Source organism: Aphelocoma coerulescens, chromosome 1A, assembly GCF_041296385.1.
Source record: "Aphelocoma coerulescens isolate FSJ_1873_10779 chromosome 1A, UR_Acoe_1.0, whole genome shotgun sequence".
Lineage (NCBI taxonomy): Eukaryota > Metazoa > Chordata > Aves > Passeriformes > Corvidae > Aphelocoma > Aphelocoma coerulescens.
Genome location: NC_091014.1, coordinates 15,747,581 through 15,768,794, shown reverse-complemented (window position 1 = coordinate 15,768,794; position 21,214 = coordinate 15,747,581). Strand labels below are relative to the sequence as shown.

At 38.9% G+C, this 21,214-nt stretch overlaps 1 protein-coding gene across 2 annotated transcripts in view; it reads right to left on the bottom strand.

The window, feature by feature from the left end:
* SLC2A13 (solute carrier family 2 member 13) overlaps nt 1-21,214 on the bottom strand; it is a 153,658-nt gene that overhangs the window by 127,575 nt on the left and 4,869 nt on the right. The gene's annotated exons all lie outside the window — the stretch shown is intronic.

Below are 21,214 nucleotides of genomic sequence, written 5' to 3'. Positions count from 1 at the left end.
TAATGAAGAATGGTTTTACACAGGACTGTTGCAGTGGGGATACTGCAACACGCCTATATCCAACCAGGAGTCCCGTGGAAAAGAAATATATACGGACGGATTCTTGCTAGATGTTTCAGAGATGTTTATTTCCCCAGCCGCATGGCCGGGCTCTGCCGAGAGACTCTGCCACAGTCGCAGGACCCGAGCTGCTTTGCCCGCGCAGGGAAACACAAACCAACCCATGGGGAACGAGGCTGAGCAGGGGCAGGGAAACCCCGTGCCTCCCTCAGGGCTCCCGGGGCTACAGGCGGGGGGAGGAGACCCCAACACAGGACCTGCCGAGGAATCTTGTTCAAAACATGCCAGCCAGAAACACTCCTCAGGCGTCCAAAAGAGCCACACCATTGGCCAGACCAGCAGCTCTCACTAATGTTCAGTGCACACCATTAGCCCTGAAATGCTGCTAGAACCACTGGTAGCCCCAGCAACAACACAGGTGAAACTAAAACCTGTTGCATAACATAGAGGTGGTATGAAAGTTAACACGTGTTTGTAGGAAGTCTTGGACAAGAGGCATCATGACAACAGATTTCTTGTTTCTGCTGCATTCTTCTCACAAGTTAATGACTACAGGAATAAACAGAGAAAAGGAAGCTTGCACACCTCAACAGTCCTATGACAAGCCAGCCAGTGATACCAGCTATTCAGCTGGCATTAATACAATAGTTGAAATTATTTATTATCAAACCCGCAATAAATAACACAAGATTTCTTAGAGAAACCTAAGGATTTAGAGTATTAGTTCAAAATCACACAGAACTGCTTAGATTGACAGAAACATTTGAAGATCTAGTCTACCCTCTGTTCAAGCAGGGACAGCTAGAGCAGGCCACCCACCCAGAACCATGCTCACTTAGACCTTGACCATCTCAACATGTGGATCTCCAGCCAAAATGACTCGGTAATTCTGCAACTTCCATGCCAGCTTTCTCGCCCTGAGAATTGTGTTCACAATGTTGCTGTCTAAAACAGCCTTTCTGGATTTCTAATCAGACCTTACTTCCTCTACTGTGTGTCCCAAAACCTACAGGTTCAAAACATTCAAGCAAAAATCTCAATTCAGAAGACACATTTGTTACATACTTTCAATTATCATTTCAATATCAAAATATATGCTTTGCTACTCTGAGTCTGAAAGAGTGCAGCAAGAGGTTTTGGGGAACAGGAGGAGGCAATTAGGAAAGCCTTCTTAGTTTATCTGACTGTCATGCAGCAAGCATTCACACACAAAAGCAAAGTTCCTCCCAAAAAAAACCACCAGGAGTAAAAATGGCTATTCTGAAACAGATCAAAATAAGGGGAAAAAATCATATCACTTTAAAGAAATAATGTTTTAGAGTCTCTAGTGTTATTTACATTACTCATTTACTTTTAGTTGCCTTAGAATGCGCTAATGTCTCCAGACTTTCCTCCTCTGATTTCCATTTAAGACACACTAGAACATAGGAGAGCAAGTTCTTCTGAAAAGGCACAGTCAAAAGCAAGCCATTAAGTATAAGTCAAGTATAAAAACCTCTAAAATACATAACCAGTATTTGTTATGTAATTATTTTAATAGCTAAATCTTAAAGAAATTTGAAAACAAAGAACAGCTTTCCTAGCAAAACAAATACAGCTGCAATGGAATCTTTCCTTAATCTTTTATATGAGAATGCTTTCATTTACAGTTAGATGACATTTTGTAATATGTTCTCACTGCTAAACTGCTCACACCAAATAAAAGATTCTTGCTGCAGGCAAGTATATTACTACCTAACTAATAGAGCTGGTAAGTGACGAGACATGAGAAAATTAACTGGAAACCTGTCAGAGAAGGCTGAAGCTCTACACTGTGCACCACAGCTATGAAATACAAGAAAAGAGAGCAAGCAAGTCCAGTCTTTATCCCCTTGAGTAACCAAGGCATGAACTTTCTGTCCTCATTAAAGGATATAGCTTAGAAAAAACGTAACAGAAGGTTCCTTAAATTTTGACCAGAAGATGCATCTAATTATTATACAGGAAGTGTCAGATGACACAATGGGCTGAAATCATCATATTAAATGTTTTTTCACTCCTAAAATCACTTAGGAGACTAATTACTAGGGCTCCTAAAATAATCTGCAGACTTACCATTAGAAAGCAGAGACAACTCTGTACACAGCTCAATTTTAAGACAATCAATAGAACAGAGGTGTGAAAAGACATCTTAGAATCACTTGATCATCCAGAAAGGTATTTCCAGTATGAACCTGTAAGCATCATAAAGAATTCATTAAAAAGTTCAGAAATGAAGTTACAAACCTACTGACAATAGAAATAAAAAGGTCAGTCTAAAAGAGCTCCTATGAAAATTAGAATTATAAGTATATTTTAAGAAGTAAGATTATGGTAGAAAACGCAAGGACTACCAAAGGAATCCAAGTTATTGTTTATAAAATGCATTTGAGCATAAATGCTAAGGAGATGGAATAATTTTAAAGACTTTTTTTTGCAAGATTAGACAGATATAAATGTCCCCTGTCCAGATCAGGACTTCCACTACAGCTCCTGTCTGGTCTCCTGCAGATAGGAGGGAAGGTGTGTCATAGAAACAACAGATGAGCAACAAAAGCTGGAGGCAGGATATTGGATGAGATGCACTTTTACTCCCAGCACAATAAAAAAGCTCTACCGTAGTAGGAATGTGTCAGTCTTTTCACTGGCGTCAGCCAGTAACCAGTGTCAGGAGCAGCAAAAACATAGGGAAGGATTCCTGACGAACTTTTGTTGTTGCTGCATCTCAATTAGTCTTTCATGCTTAGTAATAAAGAGGACTGATGGTTAACTAGCAGTACTGAGGAGGCACATCCAGGAACTGGTGTCTCTTTGTATCATGGTTCTGTCCCTCCTGTCCAGCTTGTGCTGACCCTTTGCATGAAAACCAAGCAAACCAGGGAACATAACCAGCTAGAAGGATATCCACCTGCCTCTCAAGGGGTTTGTACCACTTATCTCCTTTAAACAGTTCACAATGACATCAAAAGACTGTACCAGCCCATAGGCAGGGCTAGTTACAACAATGGGGTGACCTGAACCAGCATGGGACTCCAGACTGTTCAGCTGGAAACTAAAATTAGGATGCGAAATAATCACGAAAAAGGCACAAAGAAATCTCTGATCCTATTTCAAAGTACAGCAACTCAGCCATTAATCTCTATTACGAACAAAGAACATACACACCTTATTACAAAAATTTGTGTTGTTAGGACCTCCAAATGAACAGGCAGAAACTAAAACATTTCCTTTCAGAACATCCTTCACTAACATATAAAGCTGCATTGAGGTACTTATCCAAGGTAAAATACTTCACATATCTTACAATGAACTTGAAAGAGCAAGTTTTCATTAAAATGTTAAACTTTAACACTACCAACTTTAAAATTCACTTAATTAAGAAGCATCTCATAATGGTTTGTGTTAATTGTAAGGATTCCAAGCAGCAAGTGGTTCCACAGACAGATTTATGGAGGCAACCTGATGAAGAAGCAAGTTTATGGCAAAGAGAATCTGGAATTAAATATTAGCAGAGGTTGCTATGCTACAAGAAAGTTTGAATACAAATCAAGGTGAGCTTTTTGCGGGGGTGCAAGGGGAGTATAAGTAAACAGCAAATTCCTAAGGTGACAAGGGGAAGCTTGCCAACCTACAGCTGAGCTAATGTTTTCTCCCAGCAACTTTGCAGGAAATCTGGTAAACTTCCTACATCTTGGATACTGGACATGCAATCTAAATTTAGTGCCTTGGAAATAGGATTGACCCCAGAAGTATGTCAGATTATACGGACAAAGAGACTTTCATCAAGTATTTTCTTTCAGTTTGTGTTCCCACCAAATTATACTTTAAGGTTCTTGCTTTACTCTGACAAAATCAGCTTTCTTGCCAACTGATAAATTTAGAATACCGCTCACATCTGAGTAGTAAAATTCAGGAGGACAGGGGCAACATGCTGGTTAACTTGCTGAAAGAACTGAAAAGTTCTACAATAACTGCATAATCTTTACCATCAAAGAAGAATCAATTTAAAACAGTTTGTGGAGAAAAGAAATTCATCACTGACAAAAGGGATCCATTTTAACTGCAAAGGATACTTATTTTAAAAGACCATTAGCTTTCACAAACACTCATAACAGGAGCTGTCAACAATCAGCCACCTCGTAGTCTACAGACAGCTCCAAAAACATATTACAATTATATTGCTTAACCTAAACAGAAATTAAGCCCTTTTATAGTCTCATAGAGACCTTTTGTGCTGTTACAGTTAACACTTCAGCTTTCAGTAATGACAGTCAACCTAAGGGGATAACAGAGTGCTTTATTAAACATGCTAATAGGAAATACTTGAGAAAGCAGTGCATTTGAATGCTGTTCTAGTACACTAACCATTTCCCTAGAAGATAAAGCTAAAATATTCATTGCACAGCTTGTATTTGAGTGTGAACATCAGGGAAAGCTCAAGTCCCCTCTAATATCTAGGCTTCCCACCCACTGCACATATCTAGTAAAGGCATTATCAGCACTTTATAACTGATTACTGAAATTTATTTCAAGGATGATTGGCAGCATACTTTCCCATTTAGTATCTCCCCTATGTCAGATTAGTAGAAGTCAATTTCTTAGCTGTGGCACAATTGTACTTGGCTACAGCAGAGCACTGAAATGCACAAGGGCAGTGGGACAAACCAGTAGCACTAAAACCACACGAGAACACAAATCACAGTAATGGACAGACTTAGGTGCATCTCTTCTAGAATGCGAGTCCAACATCAGCAGCCTTCATTTAAGTCTAGTATTTTAACACTAATTTATTTAATTGCAGAGAGCTGGTTCATCACAGCTAAAGAACCTGTACTGTTGAACATCTAATAGACTAAGTAGGGACATAAAGGTCTGGAATTATCTAGCCACCAGCCCAAATCAGTGTGACCAATATTGTAATTATAACCAAAAACCTATGTTACTATGTGGCATCCAACTGTGAAGAAGTCAAGGACCACAGCAATCCGAAGAAACGCAAATGAAGCTCCTCAATAGCTGATATTGTCTCAGATTTATAGAACAATCATATCTTAATAAGTCTGAATAAATAATTCTTTCTGTTGACCACAAGAAGGCTTTTTCACTGTTGTGTGTTATCTATATGGATCAAAACCACAAAATCGTTCTTCACTTAAGAAAACCTCAAATTGTATCCAGTAGAAACAACCACAACTATCATACAGTAAATGCAATCCCCCAAGAAGATAGCATTAGCCTTTCACAAGACTAATTTCAAGTTTCAAGCTCTCCCTTGTTCAAAAGATACAGAAGTAAATCCAGCTCATAAAAAAATTAACATGCCAATACAGAATACAATCTCTCCATAATTAAAGTGTTAAGGACTTTCTGTTGCATCTCCAGGACAGTATCTCAGAAGAACAGCCTAGGGTAATCACATACAGTAAAGAGACATGAATATTCAACAAAGCATAATCAAGGAGGGACTATTTATCACAGTACTGATTTTGCTACACTGAAATTCTTTATAGTCAAGGAATATTTTTAACCTAGAAACTGAGGGTTATGAAATAGAAAAAAGTGAGTCATGATACCTGAGGGAAGACAGACAAGAACCACCAACAGGCTAGAGTGTGAAAGTTTATTAAAATAAAGCTTAGTTTGTTCACTTCATTAAAAGAAAACAATTTAGCAGTTACAAAAAGAATACAGTAATCCTTAATAACAAACAGGTAGTAATTTAAAATATACTGAGTATATTCTATGATTCTAAGCATTAGAACCACTTCATCTGTGGGGTCCTGTTCAACTCAGCCTCAACATTAGTACTATCTATGGAACAGACATTTTGGGAAGAAACTATTCTTAAACAACTTTTTCTATCCAAAATTATTTTGAGATTATTCACAGTTATAATAATCAAAAATTAACCATGTTAAGAGGAAATTTATCTTGAGTGACAAAGTCAGAAAGAGTGAGATTTAATTAACCAGAGGCAAAGTAATCAAGAAAAGTATCTAGAAAAAATGAAGCAAAGGTCTTTGCAACTGTCCAAACCTCTGACCACACCTAGCACTACAGATACCAAGTTTACACTTCCCAGCAACCCGGAATTAGTTACTCATATTCAGTCATTCTTTATGGCTACCATCTGTTCCTATTAATCCAGGCTGTGAAACTCCCAGCCAGACCCCACTCAGCTGCCCGAGTTCCCGAGTCTCCCACTGAGAATGCTATACTGGGAACCTGTGCCTGTAGCTCATAGCTGTAAGATCTCATTTCAGAAAGATAGAAGAAATAATGAAGAAATGCATTTTTGAATCATTATAGCAATACTAGAATAACAATCAACTCCAGGAGTAAAAGCTACCAAAAGCAACTAGTAAAAAGTCCTAATTTGTTCTGTTTCTGAATTAATTTTGATCAATAACTGTTTGCAGAAATCTGTAAGCTGTAAGATGCAAACCTTTCATTGTGAAAGAGTAAAGCAGCCTAGATGTTTATACTACTCAACACTTTTATTTTTACCACATTGCAAAAACTTCTCGCTTCAAAAAATAAAAGCTTTTTTTTATTTTCACTTGAAAACTATGAATACAACATAGTTTCTTTATGACAGCTTGTATCAACACGTAAGTCAAGCACTACTTGATCTACTTCAAGAATGGTTTCAGTTTAAATAAATAGTAATTGAGATAAGCAGTGCTTTGCTGTAGACATTCTTTAGCACCGGCAGACTGCAGTGTATGTGCTGCTCACACCTAGGAAGAACTGGCATTTGAAGGTGGTCAGGTTCTGACACAGCCCCAGCCACAGATAAGCAGTGGCTACTCCTCATCCAGTGAGGCAGGGGTTCAGATGTGCATCCACATCTCAGCTACCCCATTCGCCGTTCGAGGCTTTTGATCTGGTGGCTGGCACAGACTTGTGCTGAGGCACAGATCACCACAAGCAGTAACTGAGAGGCTGAGGGTGGCAATCTGGCTCTTTCTGCTGACTTAACTATGCAAACTGCAATTCCCAGCAGGGAAGTATGGTTTTATAATGACCCAGAAAGAGTCATCAGGGCTCATCTGCATAGCCATTCATATATGCCAGAAAGTCAGCATTATGAACACAATCTTTACATTGTTAAAAAAAACTAATCCTACATCAAAAACCCAAGAACAGTGGTTGAATGCTTCAAGGATTAGCACATATTTTCTGTGCAGAGAAATTTTATTTTCAGAGGACAAGGGTAACTATTTGAAAGCTGTACAGAAAATGAATGTTCCTTTATAACTTTGCACTTTTGCTTATATACCATTTTCCCCTAATTCTACTACAGTGATGCTTTACCCAGCTTACAAGAATTCTAAGAGAATTGACATCTATACAAACATGAACAAGCTTTAGAAGCTGAGCTACACCTCAGCCAAAAGCATGCTTTCAAACTATACCTGAAAGCTATACTTATACTCTTCAACTAAGACCTAAATTGTTTTTAACAATGCCTCTTTCTACAAGTGCAGCTCTTAAAACAGTGAAACTGGTTCATTTCTCTGTAAACTGCTTTAGGTTTCACTGGGTTAAAAGTCTAGCAACTGTCTCCAAACATGAAGCTTCAGATGAAGATGAGCAGAAGAATGCATTTTCTTACCTACCACTTGTAATTAATTAAAAGAAAAATAAAAATTAGAAAGAGTAATCTCATTGCAAACTTAGTATTTTAGAGAAACAAGCTAACATTTTAGAAAAAAGTAGCATTGAATGAATTCATTCCCTATTCAGGAAAGCCATTCAAAACATACTGTCTGTCTAATGTATATTCCTAGTAATTTTGTGCTTGCCATGGGTAAATACACTGCAAATATCAACACAGAGAATTATATTTTTATATGAATTGCTACATTTATTTATCCACTTGTGAAGAAAACAGCATGATTCGTAGGAAAACAGGTACCAGTTACACAGTTTTATAACTATTGTTCTAAAAAATAAACAAAAGCCTTGTAAGCCTTTTACAGCCAAAGGCTTGATTTTAAAAATTAAGTTTCAATTATAGCTTTACAATGCAAGTAGCACTCATGAAAGTCATGTAAGTATAACTACACTTACAATGAAAATATAGGAATCACAGCAATTGCTCAGTTTCTTTCTACACTAGCAGATTCATATATACAACCAAGCTTGCGTCTACAAACACAAGTGATCCATGTAGGGATAATAAAACATCTTTTTGACCATATGGGAAAGTATTTGCAGTATTGGAGGGTGAGGGCTGGTAGAAATCAGTACAGTACTTCTTCCTCAAGATACCTTCTGTAGCACACACGCTAGGGAGAGTAAACCCTTTCCCAGTGCACATAGGTTAAGCCAACCAGTGCTGCACACTTCTTTGCTTTATGGGAAGCAGCTCAGCTTAAATATCTAGCTACCGTGAGTCCTTCTCCTCAGGATCTGGAGTTTTCATGCTACCAATTTAATAACAGCTGCTCAGTGCCAGTGCAATGCAACTCTAACAACATCCTATGGAGGAATCCCAAGTAAAGATCTCTCAAGAAAAGTGGTTAAGTCTCAGAGAGGGTTTTAACTATTAAGACAAGGATCTTGCATTAGAGTGCCCTTAGCAGTTTCTGACTTTCTTCATGTCACACAGATTTACACAACGAAATTACTTGTGACTGCTCTCCTAGACTATCATAAATGTAGCACTCATGGTGTAATACTCAAGCTGTCAAGGGACACAGGTTACTTTAAACTATTTTGATGTGCATTTAAGAAAAAAAGAAGCTACAAGTGAAGAATGAAGCTGCTGCACTTGAGGGGGAAAAAAAGCAAAACAGTAGTGTCAAGCACTAAGAGGAAAAAAAGGAACAGATCAACTACTCCATTATCAACATCTAAGGGACAAAAAGCTGAGGAAGCCTCAGCTAACCAGGAGTGCATGGATGCTGCAGGTGGAAAGAAATTACTGCTAAATTTTTTCAGGGAAATGGACTGCCAAGCAGCTTTCTGGGAAATGTTGCTCTCATGACTTTCAATTTCTGACAACTTGAAGTTCTCTAGGTGCATTGTGATGGACAGACATCTTCCAAACAACAGATGTAATTCTGTTAACAGTTGCTTTACTTCACCGTTTACTTTGCACTTTGTTAGGTCCCTGCTCAGAGCATTGAGCACAACTCCTGAGGTCCCCCTGCAGAGCAGTTCTTTCCTACCCTGTTTTCATTCTCCAGGCATATTAGCAGGGGAGGATTCAGGCAGAGCTCCAAGTGAGCCTACAGAGAAAGCTGGGCAAACACTGCATTGTTCTTGGTAAATCTCATTAAGTGATACAAGACTGTGGTAACTCTAGATAACCTAAAGATTAAGAGGAAATAAAGATGGGTATCTAGAGTGCTTTTCTGCAACTCAGGGCACTGCACTGATTCTCCTATCTGTCAGTCTGCTGTGTTGCCCCTATCCAGTGAGTGAAAACAAGATATTGTAAGAAAAACTAGGAGTTGCAATTTTAAAAAGCATATCTGACAGTCCCATTCTAATTAACACAGATACAGCAAGTACCTCTAAAATAAAAATCTGCTTTTCCTGTGACTTGCACTACACAAGTTGCAATAAATCAGTGTAAGCTGTCAGATAACAAGCTGGGCAATGAAATACTCCACTGCTTCAGCTTGCTGTCTGCCAGCTTCTAAGTGACCCAGCTTTTTGTACTTGAGGCACAGCTACTACAGAGTAGTAAATTTTAACTCCTTCATACCTGCTCCCACTTAGAAGTGGAATCCATCGTTAAAACTGAAAGATTTACAGTTAGAAGCCACATTCTTCTTCAAAGTGACAAGACATTCTCATTGAAGGTTCAGCTTTAAGTGAAAAGATTCATGCACAAGCTACCACTGAGAAAAATACCTAAATCCAGGATCTCTGGAAAACAAACTTTGCAAGTTCTGTGATTACAGCATTACTCCACTTTCACAGAGAAAAATTTATGAAGAAATTTCCATATTTGAGAAAATTGAAAACTGGTAAGACAAGAGCAGGGAAGGGTCTCTGAATCCTCACAGGACTCTTTCCAAAGCAACTCTCTCAAGTAATTACTGTCTCCCATCTTGATTTTCCCTATATCACATTTCACCTGATCTTTTAATTAAGTTTTCATAAAGCAAGATTTAATTGAAACACCAATTACAGTAAAACCTAGCTACATATAATTGAATTTTCACTCAAAAGTAAAAATTACTTTATTTACATTTTAAAACATTTTTGGTCTACTTTCTCTTTCTTATTCCCCAAAACAAAAGGTAAGGACTGCTGACAATACTGCAGGAGAGCAACATCAGAAAGCAGAATTAATTACCCACTGGGAAAGAATCATTAAACTGAGCACTAATAAAGTAACTGTGAGTAGGAAAGGAACCAGTTGTGATATCTTCTAATAAAGCACCAAGAACTGGCAATGAAGCACAAAACAGCTCATAAGAGACTGGATCTCTGAATTAGTCACTCACTACCCACTCCTACCTGCCCAGTTAGAATTATTAATACTTGCATGCAGTAAGAAAATAATAAAACCACAGTGTTTTCCCCATAAAATTTTACAATCCATTGCAAAGCACACGTTGATGACAGGCTTTTGTCAATGAGGTTGGGAAGAGGACTCTAGCAGAATGCTACTCTTCCTGCCTCCTTAAGAACAGAATCCTCACCCTTAACACTTGTAACCTACTACAACAATATAACACCTAGAAAAACTCCCCATGGACTATGCTTCCAATGCAGTGTGTTCTTTCAGCACTTTATATGTCTACTGTTCATCATCTTGAGATCTACCTTTCAAATACTGTCAAGTTCACATGCACATGCTCGTTCTGAGTTTACACTGTTGTCTTTTCTTAGTTTAAAGGACTTCTTAATTGCTAATATGTACAGACCTTTTGAGTAGTGTTTCAATATACCATATCAGAAAACTCAAGCTTAGGTATGACTTACCAAAAGCATTTAGTGACAGTCCTCTAATGACTCTTGTGCCAATTGCTTGTAAGGCACAGAATAGGAAGAAACTGAAGAATAAGCATGGTCAGTGATACAACATGTCAGATTACATTCTGGAACTTAAGTCTATATTACTACACTGAGATACATCTTAGAATGCTTTTTAGAGGCAGCTAGATTTTTGGCAATCTTCTTCTCCTCAATGACAAGTATGTGACAATTTGTATATATCTGTATCTATCAGTTTGCACTTCCAGTTAAGTAAAATTACCTATAAAGTCATTTGGGAATTATATAATAAACTTAAAAATTAATTAAACAGTCATTAAGTGCAATTTGTAACAAATAATTTACCTGCATTTCAGTTAAGACTGAATGTCAGGCTGTCCTGAGACCAGACCTCTCCAAGTAGTACCACCAACAGTACTGCCTGTCTAAAGGCCAAACACACACCAAGGAGGGACAGAGAAGAGATCTGACCATAGAGGAAATTACCTGAGAAACTGAAAATCAGACTATAAAGTCCATTAACAGAAATTGCAGTGTTGAACAGGTTATGACTGATAGAAAAAATGATTACTATTTTTTTTTTAAATAAGTCCAAGAATATTTTTGAAAACATCAGTTCCACCTTACAGAAAGAAATATGGAGGCATAAAGCACCACAGTCACTTGATGATCCAAATTCCAGAAAGTGAAAAATCCAAGAATTACAGATTGGTCTTACGTTCATTAAGCAAAAGACTGCATCAGACGCTTGGGGTTTCAGTGTGCAGGCCAGGGCTTTCAACACTACAGCAGATATTTTCTTATTCATAGAATGGTTTGGGTTGGAGAAGACCTTAAATACTATCTAGTTCCAACTGCCCTGCCACAGGATGGGCAGGGACACCTTCCATTAGACCAACTTACTCTGACTCCCTTCCAGGGTGGATTCACAATTTCTCTGGGCAATCTGTTCCAATGCCTCAGCCCTCCCACTGCAGTATTTCAAGTGAGTGGCAAAGTAAAACAACCACATGCATGTATTAACTAATTAACTTATTTTAACATAAGACTGTAATTCAGGGTTGTGCTTGTGCCCTACAAAAAAACCTTCATGTTATGGAAAGATGAGTTTGAGGCTTTGTGTCTGTAGCTCTTTGTATCAGCATGAAATCTTTTTTTTTTCTTGCAATAGTGTTCTTGCTACAATTGTTTCTACAGCACACAAGCAAACAAAATGGGTTCCAGGTTGCAGAACAGGCAACCCCCTCTGGTACATGCACTGGCAAAGTTTGACTGTGACTTAGAAAACCGATGGCTACAGACCCTGTAACAAGACAAATTTCCAGAGTACAGAACACACACAGCAAGAGTGAAAGTGAAATGCAGCAGACCAGACACTTCTTGGCATATTATTGCTTCAGGGATGTTATGTATTTTAGTGGCTGATAACGCATGACAAATAGAAATCCAAACCAAAGAACACTCAGAACAACTGTGAAAAGGAGACAGAGTAAAGCAAACACTTCTCAGCCTATTACTGCTTTAGGGATACAAGTATTTTAGTGTTGATAATGCAGGACAAACAGAAATCCAAAGAAAGAGCCATACATTGCTTCTGGATGATTCAGCTGCATTGGGAACATATTTGTGTGAGACTGAGAAGCATGCACACAGGCATTTTTATGTTTGACTACAACTAGCTGAATCATTTGCTTCATGCAAGAAACAGAGCATTGCTGTAAGCAAAATACCATAGAAGATTAATATAAGCACTTACAAGTAAATACTATATGTGTTATCTTCAAATATCAGTTTAAAAGTCTCACAAACTTCTCTAGAAAATCTGCCTAAAGCTATACTTTTCAGTTGTAGCTCAGTATGACATCCATATCTATCTTACAGACTTAATTTTATATGAACCTACAATTACCTGATGAACAGATTTGTATATCCTGTAAAGTACTGTAATAATTTGTAGTTTATCAAGATCATGAGGTAAAGAAATCAATTTTGCTGGGAGTGTGCCAAGTCGGGCCTCTTGAAGTTCTTCCTCTTGCTCACTGCCACAGCACAGATGAAAACTAGTTACCCTGTGCAGGTGTTAAAACATACAAATCCATATTATCTAAGTCAAGAAACACATCCATATTTGATAAAAATTTAACAAAAAAGAAAGGACTGAGAAAAGAACTATATATCCACACTTGATAAAAAAATTTAAAGAAGCAGAAAGAATGGCCCCATACCCCAAAGCCATTCTTCATTTTTTCTCTTGAGCTCCACAGCACAGCTGTGGAATCTGTTTCAAACACACTAATCCTGAAAATCTGTACACTTGGTTTACAGTATCCTCTTGCATAACCATCTTCAATCTCCTTTTTTCTCACCACAAAAATACAATCAACCCCTAATTAAAACATCCAGCAATATAATTTTATTTCATAACTCTATTCTTTCTGTGCATAGAGGCACATGTGGAATTCTCCAGATGTCTGCACTCCTTCCTACTTCCCAATGTGGCTGTCTAGAAGGCCAGGATCAGACATTGTTTCTCACCAAATAGGCCAGGAAAGACAAGCATGGCAGATGAATTACTGAGGTTCAAATAGTGCTACTTAAGCACTCACACGTCCAGTTCCTCCTTCTATGCACCAGTGCAAGAACTGTGATTTCCCGATTTCCCTACATCCCAGTCTAAATTAAATTCCCTGGGGAAACTTGGGGGTAAGAAGCCATTGCAGCTAGAAAAACTGAAACACTGACTAGTTTGACTGCAGCAAAGTAGCTCATAAGAAGTCCCCACCACACAAGCAGAGTTTCACTCCATGTATGGCCAGATGAGTCTCCAGGAAGAAAAGCAGAATGAATACCAAAGCTTGAGACAGCAGGCTAACAGGCAGCCCGGGCTTGTCCTCGTCCAACCAGCACACTGCCATAGAGATTTATGCCTCAGCAACCCATCTAAAACAGTCACACACACAAATCCATACTCAGGGATCAACCATAAGCAGAGGTTCAATTAAGTCAGCCAGAAACATGTTAAGATGCTAGATAAGGAACACCAGAAAACATGCACATGGTGCCTTGGAAGTTTCACCACTACAGGGTGAATTACTGAGAATTAGCTTCTGAATAGATTAAACACAACTGTTCTAAACAGGTGGCTCAGATCTTGCTAAAGATCCAACTGGTATTACAGAGGAGTCAGGACTGCTGGTCTTGAGCTATGAGGAAAAGCCTTCTCCACACTCCTGCGTAACAAGCTCAGAGTACTGTTTCCTCCTGTGCAAGGAGACACTCCACATCTAAGAGGATAATGATTAATAGTCCAGATAGTACTTGGGTGTCAGGCAAAGCAATTAACTTTGAATCAGCAGAGGCCTGCAGACTGATACAATAGACAGCTTTTGAAGGAAGGGAAGGAGTAGGTGGGGACAGAGTAGGCAGAATCAAAGCCAAAATACAAACAGTATCTCTTCTTATTCTAAAGTCTCCATCAGAGACACAACAGAAGGTAAAACAACAAAGCACGACCTAAAAAAATATGCCATGAAACTCCAGCTTTTTCAGAAGCACTCAGGCTGTTGAACATGACAATATTTTGTGTAGCTCAGCTAGTAAACCTGCAGACTGGGGTCAGGAGAAGCCCTAAGCCTGCAGGATGCTAAGATGCGCAGATGAAATCACATAGAGCACACAGGTGCAAACAACTATTGTGCCCTACCCAATGTCAGATTTTATGATAAATAGTATCTTCTCATCCAAATTGTCAAAGATTTAGTAAAGTACATTCCCACTCACTCAAAGGGAAGTTAACATTATTTGTATAATGCTCTACTCAATGCGTGCCCACGTTTCTGCTATATCACCAATGATTTTTTCCAAGAACATGACAGTCAATCATTACAAGAGGAAGGATCTGTGCTTTATTTCTCCTCCTACCCAAGCACAACATACAGCACAAAACCAGACTCAAGTACTAGCTCAAAATATTCTCACAGTGATTGAATTTTTGGGCTAAAACATCATGAATGCCTATGTATAACACTTAGCCTTTTCCACCTCAATCTTCAGGATCCTAAAATTGCCCAGGTGGCTTTGGATTTCATTTATACCAAGTTGTTCCAAGGTGAATTGGACTGGTGAGGTCAGCAGCACCTATGATTAATGCAGAAGCAGGAGTTCTACCAGGCAAAAGAGTTAGCTGAACTCCATAGCAAATAAAACCAGACTTACCTTTTCCCTCAGGCAGATTCCCCATTCCTGTGCTGACATAGCTACTACTGACCTCAACAGTCCAATAATCAAGGACCTGTGAACAAACAAAAAAGGTCACTTGTATGCAAACATCTGCTGAAGTGCATGCTTAAAGTACACACAGCTTTGGACTTACCCACTACTTCCTCCATGCTCAGCATGGCCTATTTCATCCATTACCACACTGCCTTCCTCAGATGTTAGACTGTCCACACTCTCCATCAGAGCTCCAACCAACAATTCTAAAAAAATCAACTAACCAAATCAGAGGGCAAGTACTTAGTGGTGGGTCCCTATGATTTTTATCTCCTTAACATCATAAATAAAACGTCCTAGGTAGGCAGCTACAAGCAGAACAGTAAGTTCAAAAGTTTTGAACAGGCAGAGCAGGTCCTCATACAACTAGGACAGCAAACAAAGCACACTGACCTGAACCTTAGGCACATAAAAAATGCCATAAGGAGGAGTATTTCTTTCCTACTATCATCTGTTGAACAAGTAGATTCCAAAGGAGTACTAGCTCTGATTTGAGTCCTCTGACTTTGGGATTCTGATATACCATCTTCCATCAGCTATACAAGAATTTAGGTTCCCAGCTCTCCCTGTTCCCAACTGCACTCCAGTTAGATGTTCAAACAGGAAGCAAAAACATTCCGTCTCTAACACCTCATGTAGGCTCTGTGCTTCTGCTATCTTTCTAGATTGCTGAAGCTGCTCCAGACTTCTTGTCTTTCATGGCTTTCATGATAATTTATTTAGTTATCTACCACTTTTCCTATAAAAATCTTGTAGGTACTTTATTAAATACATTTATTAGCTTCAATAAAGAGGTTTTGCTTCCAAATTTCTACAGGTACCCTTGAGATAGTAGCTTCTTTTTTTCCTTTCATAACTCCTGATAATTTTTACAATTGGAATGTTTACAGTTTTTACAGCTGGAATGTGAAACCTATGCTACAACAGCATGAGAAAAAATTGCAACATGCTCAGAAGTTAGCTGTCTTCAGCATCAAGATCATCTGACTCTTTCTTAAAGAAATTATTGAATCCTGACTGCCTGTTCCTTTCTGTGAGCTAAATCAACAACTCTATTTTCTCCAGGTTAAGTACTGCAAGTTCCTCCAAGACTAGAGTTGTAAAACCTAATGGGTCATACTGCTTGAATTTTCATAACATTAGTTAAAAAACCCACAGAATCACTGATAACTACCAAGTATTGTAGTACCATTACAGGCTTTGAACAAGAATCAATGGTAATTTAAGGGAGGAAATCAGAGGGATGCAAACAGGAACTGCCAATTTCCACCAGCTCGTCTGGTCTTGTTTTGGAGGCTAAACTGCACCACAAGGCATGAGAACAGGATAGCACTAGTGCTCCCTCTCCCTTCCTGCTCCTCTGGGTACAGCAGTTCTGCTCTGGTACTGCACCAGGGAAAAGGAGTAGTACTTCTAGATCTGCTCATCTCTCACCCTTGGAAATGAGAGACATGCAAAAGCAAGATCTGATGAACTGCAGAAGACAGCTCAGAGAAGATAGTTTTCAAATGCTACCAATACCTAACTTTTCTTTTCTATTAGAAAAAATGCAGTTGATGGCTTATGAATGCTCTGACAGCAACATATCAGTCTTAACAACATGAAGTTATTTAATGACACTAAGGTCACGTTCATGTTTTTGTAACTGTCAACTTTAAGGAAAGAAGACAGACAAGAACAAACAACCCAATGCAAAACTTCGACATCCACCTATTTATTAGGGATGTGGTGAATTCAAGATGGATGAAAGTTCCAACTATTGGTGCCTTCAAGTAGGCCTAATTTCAAAATTCTTATCTGGTGAACCAAGAGTAGAAGTACTAAAACTACAAAAACATAGCTAGAGAACTATCCAATGTTACCCTGAAAGGGAGATTGGTCAAGTCTTTGTAGGGTTTCCATGTTGTTCTAGCACAGAATATTTAGGAGAAGGAACAGGAGAGAATTTCTTACAAGCAAACAGAAATTAAAAACCTTCTTCCATTGGCACATGCCAGCAATCAATTCAGTAGATGTTTCTCTACTGAAACATCACCATAACACATTCCCTATTTACAAGACCACACACCCCACAGCATGGGCAAGACAACCTGTGTAACCCCAGGCAGGTTCTTCTGCTCTTTCCAACTTGGAATACATTCCCCTGAATTTCCAGAGAAAGGCAGCAAAACACAAACACATATCTAATACTTCCAGCTGCTGGAAAACAATCTTTTTCCAAAGTGATTATGTGAATAGACACATTAAAACCACAATCACTGGTTTTGCTTCCCTTGCAAGGGAAGCAACAGTGGAGAAAACCATGTACATGAGGCTCCTAAACAAATGAAAAGGGAAACAAAAGTGCTGTTACTTCTTGTTTCTGCAGGTTAGCCTGCAGAAACTCCCACTCCTGGGAACAGGCTTGAAAACGCTTGCCATAGGACTCCCACTTATGGTACAAGTTTCTAGAGCTATTTAATTTTGTCTAGACTGTGAAAATATGGGTGATGGCAAGGTGACTCTAATTTTAGATACACATTTTTGTTTACATAGCAGGTTCTCCACCAATTCTGGCATCTCCTGGTTTTGTGTCTATCATCTGGAGATTGACAACCACTTCACTCCTGCCTCAGAGACAACTGAGCATGCAGCTGTATGTACTTGGCTGGCTGTCCATTAGATTAGAGAGCTCCTCAATGCTACCAATTGAGATGAGACTTGTGGAACTCAGACCTTCCCAAATATGCAGTGTTGAAAAGGAAGTTCTAGAATTGAGGCCTGAAGCAATTGCCTCCTTGAAGACTGTTCAGCCTTGCAGTGTCTGTCAGCCCATCTGCTAAAAGCATCAGGTATCACTGGGGTTCTCCACACTGCCTGGAAAAGTGTTTTGCCTTGAAGTTGTCTTGTCACTCAGGAGCAGGAAAAAAATATGCTTGTTGCTCTAAAACACTCACAAAGGATGAGCCTCAAGGTCAGCGCCAGGTAGTCCTGGAAAACATCAGCTCTAATGAGAACCAAGAAGTCTTTCAGATTAGCCACAGAGTACAAACCTCCTCCAGAGGTATCTCCTCCTTTGCTGAATTACACTGGAAAAATCAAGGAGGGGGGTGGAAGAAAAGTTCAGACAGGGAAGCTGGGTTGACAGCTCCTGAATACACACACCTAAAAACCCATCTCCAGAGGAAGGGGGAAAAGATCCCTGAGCGACAACTACAGTACAAGCCCAAGGTAAACAGTGCATTTATCAATAAACATACACCTTTTTTTTTTTTTTTTTTTTTTAATTTACACAACTACTTCAGTGTCTGAGCTCACTAGCACATAGCCACACAAAATGATGGCAGAACTCCAAGGAAAGTCAACCCAGGTGCAATCCCTGGGGCACATATGGGGACTTCAAACAAGAATCTGCTGCTTGAAGGGGAGGAACACAAAAGGAAGTCTGTACCCAGTTGCAGAAGAGGCAGACACCCTTGCTATTTAGCCAAATAAGAGACCAAACCTAGGAGGGACTGGGAACACATTGGCCAACCCCATGGCTGAAAGCATGCTGTGGCCCATCCACAGCCAGCTAGGTGTCTGGGGGGCTCTGGGGTCACAGTGTGGCATTTTATCCATTTCAGCAGCACGTCTGGAAGAGACCTGTGAAGAAAGAAGGGACAGGCTGTCTGAGCTAAGAAACCTAAGTTCAGTGAATGGGTATATAAACAGCCAAAATAAGAAACCACCTATGAAAAAATTCCCTTCAGAACATGCATTTGCTTTGAATAAATCCTTTATGAAATCAGTCTAAATATGAGAACAAATCAGAGGAAGATCAGAAACTGAAAGAACAGGAATGTATGATTTTAAACCTTCATTTCTACAACTATCATGCACAAAATATATTTTAGAAGAGTTTGCACTCAAGTTGCATCAAAAGACTTACAGAGAGTTTAGCTAAAGTAATTAGATGACGACACACTCATCCAGAGCCGTGTTACACAAGATGTCTGCAACAGAATTAACAACTGCTTCTCTTGATACTTGTTCACAGGCATAATCACTGCAAATAAAAAGCCCAAAGGTAAAACTGCTCTCCTGATTTTCATCAGTCACTGGTTTCAGGCTTCCAGCAGCTCAATGCAGACCCAGGCTCCTCACAAACTTCACACCAGAAACACTGATTGTACCAGTCAGTTGGGAAAACCCACCAGTGAAGACCCATAAAACAATTTTGCAAACAAAGCTATCCATCAGGCCCATTATACCTCTGTGGTGCCAGCATGCAGCACAGCCACAGTTGTTCACTTTGAGTCCAACCACCTTGAGCAGAAAACATCAATTTTCAGGACTTCTGCACTTAGGAACACACTGCAAGCTTCCTTCAAGTTGCCTTTTTATCAGGAGTAAGAAGACCATAATTTCAGTTTTATGTCGCCTATGAAATGGATGCTTTTTATTTTTTTCCAAAATAAACAAAGATACTTAAAATCTGACAGGAATTGTGTTTTGATAGAACAGTTTGACCAAGTACAGGGAATATTATTTTGGAAAAATTCCCATGCTTTGAAGATAGAAAAAAAATTTCAAGTTTTATGAACTATGAGAATGAATTTCTTTTTAAAGTTAAATAAAAACAATAGCAAAAAGGCCAAAACACCTCCCTTATGACTTTAAAGAGTGTCCAGAAAAATCAAAAATCCAAAAATTCTCTTAGATATAATTCTGTGTACCTAATACTTTATTCTGAAATGGTCACTAAATATAAGGTAACAACATTCATGTGCAAATTGCCAATTTTTGTATTGTACCATCAGACAAAACAATAAGGGAGTCAGTGCTTGTTGACATGACAGTGAACTGAGCATAGCACTGTGTATGCTATCCAAGGCACACTAAATTAGTGGACTTCAAAATGTACAGCTTTTCATCTTAAAGTAATCCTGGTACCCTGAAAGATTTCAGCTCCAGTCAGAAGCTAATGTATCCTTGCAGAAGCTTTTGCACAAGAACAGATTAAGCTCTTAAAATACAGAGACCCAATCCTGAGCACACACAGTAATGTCAGTAGCTTCAGATCCTGGAAGCTTGGGCAACCATCTCTGGGCAGTGACAGCATAAGAGTCAATTGCAACAACCCAGAAATTGTCTCTCCATCCCCCTCCATCCCTACTGCCAGCTTATACTAACAAACCACTGTCTCCAGAGGAAAAAATAACCTATGAACCTCTGGACTGAAAATTACAAGCATCTGTCAGAAGCAGCACAGCATATTTGGGGGTTGAAGGTGACTCCAGAACGTACCGAGGTGTAAACTCCTTTAAAAAAACCTGGTGGACATTCAGTTATAAAAACAGACTTTAGCTTTAGAGCTTCCCATATCAGGTTGTCGAGGGAGGATGAGAAGATTAATCTGGTTTTCCAAGATAAAAATACACATCACCTGAAAAAGCTCAGTCATATTCAGAAAAAAAATATAAATATGTATATATAAAACCCAGCACACACATCCTCGTATTTCATAGGCAACATGTCATACCAGTTATTTTCTAGTATTTACACAGCATATCTGGTAGTCCAGATGATAAAGTGGACCTTTATTTAACTACTTCAGAGTAGTAATACAGAGTTTGTACTACATGATGCAAGTCCTTTGGATAAATTTGGTTATTTTTGTCATTTGATATTGAACCTCACTGTCAGTAAAAGCCAACCCCACCAGGGGAGCCATGACCATATGCCAGCGCTTTTCACTCCTGCCTAATTCTGTGTACAATCTTGTTTCCTCTGCTCAGAAAATGACCTACATATGTAGTCAAAAAGATGCTACCAGGAGCACTACATATGTCAGATTCAAATATAGCCTTAAAAAAAAAATACTACAGACATTTTGAGCACAAAGCAAGCAGTAGGCTTACTGTGAAGATACCTCATGTAC